This window comes from Oncorhynchus tshawytscha, linkage group LG16 (genome assembly GCF_018296145.1).
Source record: "Oncorhynchus tshawytscha isolate Ot180627B linkage group LG16, Otsh_v2.0, whole genome shotgun sequence".
NCBI classification, from domain to species: domain Eukaryota; kingdom Metazoa; phylum Chordata; class Actinopteri; order Salmoniformes; family Salmonidae; genus Oncorhynchus; species Oncorhynchus tshawytscha.
The window spans coordinates 88572118-88585854 of record NC_056444.1 but is presented as its reverse complement, the minus strand read 5'-3'; the positions used below and the strand labels follow the sequence as shown (position 1 = coordinate 88585854).

At 45.3% G+C, this 13737-nt stretch overlaps 1 pseudogene; it reads right to left on the bottom strand.

The window, feature by feature from the left end:
• LOC112236628 overlaps positions 1-13737 on the bottom strand; it is a 157352-nt pseudogene that overhangs the window by 125754 nt on the left and 17861 nt on the right.

Below are 13737 nucleotides of genomic sequence, written 5' to 3'. Positions count from 1 at the left end.
GCTATTCAAGAGTCCCTCAGTAGACTCAGAGAGAAAGGGGAGAAAGGTATTTATGGGGGGGTCATAAATCTTACCCACAGGCCAACGTCATGACAACTGTATATAGACAAAATATAACATTTGAAATGTCTTTAATCTTTTTGGAACTTCTGTAAGTGTAATGTTTACTTTTTATTGTTTATTTAATTTGTGTTTGTTATGTACTTCACTTGCTTTGGCAATGTTAACATATGTTTCCCATGCCAATAAAGCCCTTGAATTGAATTGAGAGAGAGATGTCACATAGAGAGACAGAGAGAGAGAGAGATGACACACAGCGATACAGACAGAGAGAGAGATGACACACAGACACAGAGAGAGAGAGATGACACACAGAGAAACAGAAAGACAAGATGTGTATGCTGTGTGTGCGTGCGAATGCATACCTCCTCTTTGTGTCCGGCAGGGTCCTCTACATACACCAGCACCTCTCCCATCCCAGCACTGATGGTCTGCACTGTAAACACCGCCTTCTTCATCACAACGTTACCTACTGGCTCTATACCTGGAGAAAGAGAGAGAGACTATATGGTAGTGATGGTGATGATGGTAGTAGTGGGTGGGTGGGTGTGGTGGTGGGGCTGCAGGTAGCCTAGCGGTTAGAGCGTTGGGCCAGTAACCAAGAAGTCGAAAACCTGATCAGACAAGGTGAAAAATATTCTGTTGTGCCCTTGAGCAAGGCACTTAACCCTAAATTGCTCCAAGGGCGTCGTACTACTCTGACGGTAAAACAACACCTGTGTATGTGACAAATAAAACACATATTTGATGTTGATGAACAGTGTACCTGGTCCGTATGCGCAGGCATTCTTGGGGTTGAGTCCTGGGCACAGGGGTGTGCCAGGCTTCAATTTGGACTTGGGGAACTGGGACAGGTATGTCATCACGGAATGTTCATCTACATTGGGGTCAACGATTTCCTCTGGGGTTATCACCTAGGAAATCAGACCGGACACAATGTTTAGACACACACACCTGCAGAGGGTGGCAGGAATTGATTTTAAAACAATCCTGACCCCAACCCTACCAGACAGTCACCAGACAGTCATCGCCTCAGACGACCACAACCAGCAAAGAACAAAGGGCACAGGTGACTGTCTGGTGTTTGTCTGGTAGGGTTGTGGTCGCCTTCTGTAAAGATGAATAAGAGATAATGAATGGGCTGGACATGATAAGTGATGATTTCGGATTGGTTTGCCATTTAGTACGCTTCTGTCTATTTGAGCTGGTCAGTATGTCTAGGTAATCCTGTCTAACACTGCTTTTTATTATATATATCGTGTAGTAGAACTGCATAAGTGTTGCTCTCCACTTTCTGGATGACCGAGTTTTGAAGTCAGTGGAATTAGAATATGAAGGAGATGGCGAAAACACCAGTCTGGATTACATCTTCAAACTAAGGGCAACCATGGCATCCGTGACAGAGAGGGAGAAGCGTCCATCCATGTATATGGGTAAGATAGTCTAGACAAACTACATTTTCGGATATTACACATTTCTAATTTAGTCAGAAAGTCATTTTCATTTCAAGTTAAAGTGTACTGTTAGCTAGCTAATGTTAGCTGACTGGCTCGCAAGCTAATATTATGTAAATGATCTGTGTAGTAATATTATTTGTATCTCAGAGCCATTTGCTTTGCTAGTTATAGCCTAATGATAGCTAGCTAACATTGAACATGGTTGGTTAGTTGTAGATTCATGCAGTGTAGTAACATTATGAGTTGGGATTATAGTTCATTGTTTACCCCGCTACATGTCTTAACAAAATACTCCACTATGCAAGTAACCATTTCAATGGAATGTTCTTGATGTCACTGCGACAACTGTTGATAGACGAAACTGGTAAATTCACTCTGGCTATTTACTCCGATTTCAGACCACTCTTGTCTGAGTGTGCCAGAATGCAGAACAAATGACTAATTTACTAACGCTCAACACCCATTAAATATTGCCGGTGTCAGTAAACGTCTGTAAAAAGGCGTAATTAAATTGTTACCAGCAGCAGTTAGTCACCAGCGCTCTGGATAAAATACAAACAGCCTAACCAGCTCTGCTAGGTCCAGTAAAATGGTCAGAGTGGGGTGTTTTCTCATTATGTGTAGCCAAAGTTAGACAATTAGCTTGGGTAATTGACTGCTGTTGTTAGGTCAGAACGAGCGGATTAACTCCTCGGCCAGAGCGTCCAGCTCTGAACACTCCTTAAAGAGACGGGCAAAAGATTAAGAGCAATGCTGAATGGGTGTAGACAAAGGAGAGCTCTCCAGTAGGTGTACCAAAATATTCAAAGGCCATTTTCCCAAAAGAGAGGTTACAAGTACATCAACTTTCAAAGCAAAATGACTTTTCCATTGTTCCTCAACTGTAGTGTATGATATATAATTTTCTAACTCTGAGTCTCTACTTGTATCCCATGTTAAAAACACCATTCGACCAGTCGGTAGCCATATCTATGAAAATACCAAAGTTCCAAAGGCTGGGTGTAATAGAGTGTATAAGAGGTCATACAATAAGTTTTGTAGTGATTCATATGTTGTTGATGTAAAACATATTTGTTGGTAATGAGGAGCAACCAGACGCTGAACTTGACACATTTATAAAATTGTTTATCCCAGTTACTAATATTCATGCACTGATAAGGAAAATGACTGAAAAAACAGTTAAATCCCTGTGGATTGATGAGGAATTGAAAAATTGAATGGTTGAGAGGGATGATTGGCTGCACAATCGATTGGAAAACGTCCTGCAAATTGAGAAATCATGTGACTGAAATCATGTGACTGAAATCATGTGACTGAAATCATGTGACTGAAATCATGTGACTAAACTGAATAAAAAGAAGAAGAAACTACACTATGAATTCATTGATATTTCATTGACGTGATCAGCAAATGTAGGCATAACATGCCAGCAACAAACGCCGACACTACACATCCAAGTATATCGAAACAAATTAGGAAAGACAAGCATTGTAATTTTGAATTCTGTAAAGTGAGTGTGGAAGAGGTGTCTATCAACAATGACAAGCCACCGGGGTCTGACAACTTGGATGGAAAATTACTGAGGATAATAGCAGATGATATTACCACTCCTATTTGCCATATCTTCAATTTAAGCCTACTAGAAAGTGTGTTGCCAGAGAGAGAGATGTGGGAACTGTTATTCCTACAGCCATTAGGCTGTATAATAGATAGTCTGTTGGTCCCTCCAGTATACAGCCTATTGCACTTTCACGTCCTACAGGCTCTAGTTTCTACCTTAACAGCACTATAAACAAGGCAGGTCCTACAGGCACTAGTTTCTACCTTCTTAACAACACTATCAACAAGGCAGGTCCTACAGGCTCTAGTTTCTACCTTAACAACACTATCAACAAGGCAGGTCCTACAGGCTCTAACCTTAACAGCACTATCAACAAGGCAGGTCCTACAGGCTCTAGTTTCTACCTTAACAGCACTTTCCTACCTTAGTTTCTACCTTCTTAACATCACTATCAACAAGGCAGGTCCCCTCTTAACAGGCTCTAGTTTCTACCTTCTTAACAACACTATCAACAAGGCAGGTCCTACAGGCCCTAGTTTCTACCTTCTTAACAACACTATCAACAAGGCAGGTCCTACAGGACCTAGTTTCTACCTTCTTAACAGCACTATCAACAAGGCAGGTCCTACAGGACCTAGTTTCTACCTTCTTAACAGCACTATCAACAAGGCAGGTCCTACAGGCTCTAGTTTCTACCTTCTTAACAACACTATCAACAAGGCAGGTCCTACAGGCTCTAGTTTCTACCTTCTTAACAACACTATCAACAAGGCAGGTGCTACAGGCCCTAGTTTTGTTGCCCCTGGCCTACTGTTCAGTCGTGTGGTCAGGTGACACAGAGGGATTTAGGAAAATTGCAATTGGCTCAGCACGGCTGGCCCTTGTATGTACACAGAGAGCTAATATTAATAATATGCATGTCAATCTGGCTCAAAGTGGAGGAGAGATTGACTTCCTCACTACTTGTATTTGTGAGAGGTATTGACATGTTGGATGCACCGAGCTGTCAGTTTAAACTACTAGAACACAGCTCAGACACCCATACATACCCCACAAGACATGCTACCAGAGGTCTGTTTAAACTGACTAGCACACAGCTCAGACACCCATACATACCCCACAAGACATGCTACCAGAGGTCTGTTTAAACTACTAACACACAGCTCAGACACCCAACATACCCCACAAGACATGCTACCAGAGGTCACACGCTGCACACATAATTAGCCACAGAGGACAGTGATTACAGTAATGCCACTCATCTCGTACCTATTACATCACATATCTGTAATAGGGGGTCGTTTGCCTGGCTATATAGAGAACAGTTTAATGGTTAGCATATAGCTAGCGTACCTGAGGGATACCCATCTAGTCGTTAGCCAGTTAGCCTGACTCCATAGAGAAGAGTGTGATGGCTAGCGTACCTGAGGGATACCCATCTAGTCATTAGCCAGTTAGCCTGACTCCATAGAGAACAGTTTAATGGTTAGCATAGCTAGTGTACCTGAGGGATGCCCAGCCAGTCATCAGCCTGTTTCATGGCCTCCCGGGCATTGTCCACTGGTTTAGTTTGGTCCCACTGGTTCCAGTCTGCACACAGGCCTGCAACACACACACACACACACACACATTACATATATACATATACCGTACTAGTCAAAAGTTTGGACACACCTACTCATTCCAGAGTTTTTCTGTAGTTTGACTATTTTCTACATTGTAGAATAATAGTGAAGACGTCAAAACTATGAAATAACATAGTTATAATATATTTTTGAGATTCTTCAAAGGAGCTACCCTTTGCCTTGATGACAGCTTTGCACACTCTTGGCATTCTCTCAACCAGCTTCACCTGGAATAGTTTTCCAACAGTCTTGGAGTTCCAACATATACAGAGAACTTCATGGCTGCTTTTCCTTCACTTTGCAGTCCTAATCATTGAGGTTGGGTGATTGTGGATGCCAGGTGGAGGCCAGGTAATCTGATAAAGCACTCCATCACTCTCCTTCTTGGTTAAAAAGTCCCCCTACACAGCCTGGAGGTGTGTTAGCTCATTTTCCTGTTGAAAAACAAATGATAGTGGGACTAAGCGCAAACCAGATGGGATGGTGTATCGCTGCATGATACTGTGGTAGCCATGCTGGTTAAGTGCACTATGAATTCTTAATTAATCACTGCCAGTGTCACCAGCAAAGCACCCCCACACCTCCTCCTCCATGCTTCACGGTGGGAACCAAACATTCGGAGATCATCCGTTCACCTACTCTGCGTCTCATAAAGACACAGCGGTTGGAACCAAAAATATCTTGTTTGCACCAATCAGACCAAAGGACAGATTTCCACCGGTCTAATGTCCATTGCTTGTGTTTCTTGGCCCAAGCAAGTCTCTTCTTATTGGTGTTCTTGTGTAGTGGTTTCTTTTATAGCAATTCGACCATGAAGGCCTGATGCACACTGTCTCCTCTGAACAGTTGATGTTGAGATGTGTCTGCTGATACATGAACTCTTTGAAGCATCTACTTGGGCTGCCATTTCTGATGCAGTTAACTCTAATGAACTTATCCTCTGCAGCAGAGGTAACTCTGGGTCTTCCTTTGCTGTGGCGGTCCTCATGAGAGACAGTTAACTCTAATGAACTTATCCTCTGCAGCAGAGGTAACTCTGGGTCTTCCTTTGCTGTGGCGGTCCTCATCAGAGGCAGTTTCATCATAGCACTTGATGGTTTTTGTGATTGCACTTAAAGAAACTTTCAACGTTTTTGACATTTTCCAGATTGACCTACCTTCATCTCTTAAGGTAATGATGGACTGTCATTTCTCTTTGCTTATTTGAGCTCTTCTTGCCATAATATGGACTTGGTATTTTACCAAATATGAAGCTGGTTGAGAGAATGCCAAGAGTGTGCAAAGCTGTCATCAAGACAAAGGGTGGCTCCTTAGAAGAATCTCAAATCTCAAATATATTTAATTTGTTTAACACTTTATTGGTTACTACATGATTTTCATTTTTGGTTATTAAACAACTAATTGTCTGCTTTCAATTACTTGAATTCCATTTAGTTCCGTTTTTTTGTAAACCCAACATGTTGTTTCTCCAGAGAGAAATCCAATAATTAATGGGAGAAATCTAAGAGAAGAAGAACTACGTGGGGCTCCTCCCCCTGAAATTGATAGCATTTTTAAAACAATTTTCCTGCAATTCTACGTTGTTTCTCAAAAGGGAATCCATGTTGACTTGACAGAATATCACATTTTTACCAACTGACCCCCTCTCCTCATCTCAGCATGACCATTTACCAACTGACCCCCTCTCCTCATCTCAGCATGACCATTTACCAACAGACCCCCTCTCCTCATCTCATCATGACCATTTACTAACTGACCCCTCTCTATCTCAGTATAAACATTTACCAACTGACCCCCTCTCCTCATCTCATCATGACCATTTACCAACTGACCCCTTCTCCTCATCTCATCATGACCATTTACCAACTGACCCCTCTCTATCTCAGTATAACCATTTACCAACAGACCTCCTCTCCATCTCATCATAATGTAATAATAATATAATCTATTACATAATGTAATAATAATATAATCTATTACATAATGTAATATAATATAATCTATTACATAATGTAATAATAATATAATCTATTACATAATGTAATAATAATAATATAATCTATTACATAATGTAATAATAACATAATCTATTACATAATGTAATAATAATATAATCTATTACATAATGTAATAATAATATAATCTATTACATAATGTAATATAATATAATCTATTACATAATGTAATAATAATATAATCTATTACATAATGTAATAATAATAATATAATCTATTACATAATGTAATAATAACATAATCTATTACATAATGTAATAACATAATCTATTACATAATGTAATAATAATATAATCTATTACATAATGTAATAATGACATAATCTATCACATAATGTAATAATAATATAATCTATTACATAATGTAATAATAACATAATCTATTACATAATGTAATAATAACAATCTATTACATAATGTAATAATAATATAATCTATTACATAATGTAATAATAATATAATCTATTACATAATGTAATAATAATATAATCTATTACATAATGTAATAATAATATAATCTAGTACATAATGTAATAATAACATAATCTATTACATAATGTAATAATAATATAATCTATTACATAATGTAATAATAATATAATCTATTACATAATGTAATAATAATATAATCTATTACATATAGATTCTTCCCACTTTTCTTTCTTTCCCCCCTACACACAAACCCTCAAATCACCTACCCCCCACACACACACACACACACACACAAACCCTGAAACACCTACCCCCACACAACACACACACAAACCCTGAAATCACCTACCCCCCCCACACACACACACACACACACAACACAAACCCTGAAATCACCTACCCCCACACACACACACAAACCCTGAAAACCTGCCCCCCACACACACACACACAAACCCCTGAAATCACCTGCCCCCACACACAAACACCTGAAATCACCTACCCCCACAACAAACCCTGAAATCACCTAACCCCCCACACACACACACACAAACCCTGAAATCACCTGCCCCCACACACCCCACGCACACCCCCCCCACACACAAACCCTGAAATCACCTACCCCCACACACAAACCCTGAAATCACCTACCCCCACACACAAACCCTGAAATCACCTACCCCCCCCACCACAAACCCTGACACACAAACCCTGAAATCACCTGCCCCCCCCCACACAAAACCCTGAATCACCTGCCCCCCCACACACAAACCCTGAAATCACCTGCCCCCCCACACACACAAACCCTGAAATCACCTACCCCCCACACACACACAAACCCTGAAATCACCTGCCCCCCCCCACACAAACCCCTGAAATCGCCTACCCCCCCCTCACAAACCCAAATCACCTGCCTGCCCCACACACACAAACCCTGAAATCACCTACCCCCCCCCCACACAAACCCTGAAATCGCCTACCCCCTCCCCTCACAAACCCTGAAATCACCTACCCCCTCCACACACCCCTGAAATCAACCCCCCCACACACACAAACCCTGAAATCACCTATCCCCTCCATCCACAAACCCTGAAATCACCTGCCCCCACACACACACACAAACCGTGAAATCACCTACCCCCCACACACACACAAACCCTGAAATCACCCCCTCCCCCACACACAAACCCTGAAATCACCGACCCCCCACACACACACAAACCCTGAAATCACCTAACCCCCACACAAACCCTGAAATCACCTACCCCCTCCCCACACAAACCCTGAAATTGCCTACCCCCTCCCCTCACAAACCCTGAAATCACCTACCCCCTCCCCACACAAACCCTGAAATCGACTGCCCCCCTCCCTCACAAACCCTGAAATCACCTACCCCCTCCACACACAAACCCTGAAATCAACCCCCCACACACACAAACCCTGAAATCACCTACCCTCCACCCACAAACCCTGAAATCACCTACCCCCACACACACAAACCGTGAAATCACCCCCCCCACACAAACCCTGAAATCACCTCCCCCTCCCCCCACACAAACCCTGAAATCACCGACCCCCCCCACACACAAACCCTGAAATCACCTAACCCCCCCACACAAACCCTGAAATCACCTCCCCCCCCCCCCACACACAAACCCTGAAATCACCTACCCCCCACACAAACCCTGAAATCAACCCCCCCACACACACACACAAACCCTGAAATGACCTACCCCCCACACACACACAAACCCTGAAATCACATACCCCCTCCACACACAAACCCTGAAATCCCCCCCCACACACACAAACCCTGAAATCACCTACCCTCCCCACACAAACCCTGAAATCACCTACCCCCCACACACACAAACCCTTAAATCACCTAACCCCCCACACACACACACAAACCCTGAAATCACCTACCCCCCACACACACACACAAACCCTGAAATCACCTACCCCCCCACACACACACACAAACCCTGAAAATCCCCCCACACACACACAAACCCTGAAATCACATACCCCTCCACACAAAACCCTGAAATCCCCCCCACACACACAAACCCTGAAATCACCTACCCTCCCCACACAAACCCTGAAATCACCTACCCCCTCCCCACAAAACCCTGAAATCACCTACCTCCACACAAAACCCTGAAATCACCTACCCCCCACACACACACAAACCCTGAAATCACCTACCCCCTCCCCACACAAACCCTGAAATCACCTACCCCCTCCACACAAACCCTGAAATCACCTACCCCCACACACACAAAAACCCTGAAATCACCTACCCCCTCCCCACACAAACCCTGAAATCACCTACCCCCACACACACACACAAACCCTGAAATCACCTACCCCCCCACACAACACCCTGAAATCACCTACCCCCCCACACACAAACCCTGGAAATCACCTACCCCCCCACACACACAAACCCTGAAAATCCCCCCCCCAAACCCTGGAATCCCCACACACACAAACCCTGAAATCACCTACCCTCCCCACACAAACCCTGAAATCACCTACCCCCTCCTCACAAACCCTGAAATCACCTACCCCCTCCACACACAAACCCTGAAATCACCTACCCCCCCACACACACACAAACCCTGAAATCAACCCCCCCCACACACACACAAACCCTGAAATCACCTACCCCCACACACACACACAAAACCCTGAAAATCCCCCCACACACACAAACCCTGAAATCCCCCACACACACACAAACCCTGAAATCACCTACCCCTCCCCACACAAACCCTGAAATCACCTACCCCCCCCTCACAAACCCTGAAATCACCTACCCCTCCCCACACAAACCCTGAAATCACCTACCCCTCCACACACAAACCCTGAAATCACCTACCCCCCCCACACACACAAAACCCTGAAATCAACCCCCCCCACACACACAAAACCCTGAAATCACCTACCCCCCACACACACACAAACCCTGAAATCAACCCCCCACCACACACACAAACCCTGAAATCAACCCCCCACACACACACACACACACAAAACCCTGAAATCACCTACCCCCTCTACACACAAACCCTGAAATCACCTACCCCCACACACACAAACCCTGAAATCAACCCCCCCTCACACACAAACCCTGAAATCACCTACCCCCACACCACACAAACCCTGAAATCACCTGCCCCCTCCCCACACAAACCCTGAAATCACCTACCCCTCCACACACAAACCCTGAAATCACCTACCCCCCCACACACACACAAACCCTGAAATCACCTACCTCCCCCCACACACACACACAAACCCTGAAATCACCTACCCCCCCCACACACACACAAACCCTGAAATCACCTGCCCCCTCCACACAGACCCTGAAATCACCTACCCCCTCCACACAGACCCTGAAATCACCTACCCCCCTCCACACAGACCCTGACATCACCTACCCCCTCCCCACACATACCCTGAATCACTTACCGCCCCCCCTCACACAAACCCTGTGATTCACCTACACCCTCCACACACACACAACCCAAAAATCACTTACACCTCCCCAAACCCCTATAATGCTTGGCCCACCTTTGACTACGACCCTTAACCCCTAACCTCTAATCCCTGACCCCTAACCTACCCGGAGCACAGCTGTTGACCAGTGCCCCCAGTGCTCTGCCACTCTGCCAGTCTCTGCTGAAGTTGTGGATGGAGATCTCTGGGAGCTTGTTCTGGATCCATCCCAGAAGCCTCTGTTTCGGGGTCTTGTGCTGGCCGTCACCCCCCTCCTCCTCCTCGTCCCACATGGGCATGGAGATGGAGTAGTGGAGGATCAAAGTCCACACCATGCCAAGGATCAGCTTCAGGTTACCATCCACTATGGCCTTGGAGTCTGGAGGAGAGACAGTAATATATAGGATCAGCTTCATGTTGCCATCCACTATGGCCTTGGAGTCTGGAGGAGAGACAGTAATATATAGGATCAGCTTCATGTTACCATCCACTATGGCCTTGGAGTCTGGAGGAGAGAGTAATCTAGGATCGTGAGGGGATTGTGGTTGTAGGAAACTTTGAGAGAGGGTTGGAGTTATCACATCCGGCCGAGATTGGGAGTCCCATAGGGAATTGCACTATTGGTCCAGGGTCATCGGGGATTGGCTGGGGTAAGCGTCATTGTAAATTAGAATTTGATCTAAACTGACTAGCCAAGTTAAATAAAGGTTCAAAATGTTTAAAAAGATTGGTGATGGGGAGATCATAGACCATCCCACACTGGTCTTTACACCCACACAGACCAGCCCACACTGGTCTTTACACCCACACAGACCAGCCCACACTGGTCTTTACACCCACACAGACCAGCCCACACTGGTCTTTACACCCACACAGACCAGCCCACACTGGTCTTTACACCCACACAGACCAGCCCACACTGGTCTTTACACCCACACAGACCAGCCCACACTGGTCTTTACACCCACACAGACCAGCCCACACTGGTCTTTACACCCACACAGACCAGCCCACACTGGTCTTTGCACCCACACAGACCAGCCCACACTGGTCTTTACACCCACACAGACCAGCCCACACTGGTCTTTACACCCACACAGACCAGTCCACACTGGTCTTTACACCCACACAGACCAGCCCACACTGGTCTTTACACCCACACAGACCAGCCCACACTGGTCTTTACACCCACACAGACCAGCCCACACTGATCTTTACACCCACACAGACCAGCCCACACGGGTCTTTACACCCACACAGACCAGCCCACACTGGTCTTTACACCCACACAGACCAGCCCACACTGGTCTTTACACCCACACAGACCAGCCCACACTGGTCTTTACACCCACACAGACCAGCCCACACTGGTCTTTACACCCACACAGACCAGCCCACACTGGTCTTTACACCCACACAGACCAGTCCACACTGGTCTTTACACCCACACAGACCAGTCCACACTGGTCTTTACACCCACACAGACCAGCCCACACTGGTCTTTACACCCACACAGACCAGCCCACACTGGTCTTTACACCCACACAGACCAGCCCACACGGGTCTTTAATCCCATACAAGGGGCTGAGATTGAGGTGATTGATCACAGAATGATTGCTCATGAGGTCCTGCCCTGGGGGGGGGGGGGTTAAAACATGCCCCCAGGACAGGAAGAAGACTGCTCCTCATAGACAGGTGGAGTGCTGCTGAGTCCAGCCACCCAGTAGGTGTCAGTGTTTCTGACCGGGTCCTTATATGGACACATTTCCAACACACTAACATCGACCATACCATGCCGCCTGGGTCCATACTTTGCATAGACCATGGTTTAAACTGAGCAGAGAGTTGTTTCTGGTACATGGCAACAAATTCCGTCTCAGTCAATTAAAACCATCCATGTTGTTGGACGTGATCCAACACTTTTTCAATGAAGCACGCTAACCAGAAATCCTCAGGCACGTTCTGAAACTCTACTGTAGGCGTAGAAATGAGCTCACAGTCCCAACACACCTCATTCTTGCTACTTTCACCACTAGTGGATTTACAGTCATTGTATTGAGAAGGAAAGTGCAGTCATCACCTTAAAATTAAGATCACAAATTAATTTCGTTAGGAGCTGGCATATGACTTCCTTAAGCCTTCTCCACAACCACACTGCTAGGACCTAATAATGTCTCAGCCTTCTCCACACGGCTAGGACCTAATAACGTCTCAGCCTTCTCCACACTGCTAGGATCTAATAATGTCTCAGCCTTCTCCACACTGCTATGATCTAATAATGTCTCAGCCTTCTCCACACTGCTAGGATCTAATAATGTCTCTCCATATAACTGTAAACCCCACCTCTACAGTGTTATTATAACTGTCCCCCCAGTTATAGTGGTGTGGGGGCTGTGCTTTGGAAAAGTGGGTGGGGTTATATCCTTCCTGTTTGGCCCTGTCTGGGGGTGTCCTCGGATGGGGCCACAGTGTCTCCTGACCCCTCCTGTCTCAGCCTCCAGTATTTATGCTGCAGTAGTTCATGTGTCGGGGGGCTAGGGTCAGGTTGTTATATCTGGAGTACCTCTCCTGTCCTATTCGGTGTCCTGAGTGAATCTAAGTGTGCGTTCTCTAATTCTCTCTTTCTCTCTCTCTTTCGGAGGACCTGAGCCCTAGGACCATGCCCCAGGATTGCCTGACATGATGACTCCTTGCTGTCCCCAGTCCACCTGGCCGTGCTGCTGCTCCAGTTTCAACTGTTCTGCCTTATTATTATTCGACCATGCTGGTCATTTATGAACATTTGAACATCTTGGCCATGTTCTCTTATAATCTCCACCCGGCACAGCCAGAAGAGGACTGGCCACCCCACATAGCCTGGTTCCTCTCTAGGTTTCTTCCTAGGTTTTGGCCTTTCTAGGGAGTTTTTCCTAGCCACCGTGCTGCTACACCTGCATTGATTGCTGTTTGGGGTTTTAGGCTGGGTTTCTGTACAGCACTTTGAGATATCAGCTGATGTACGAAGGGCTATATAAATAACTTTGATTTGATTTTGATTTGTTATTATAACTGTTCCCCCCACCTCTACAGTGTTATTATAACTGT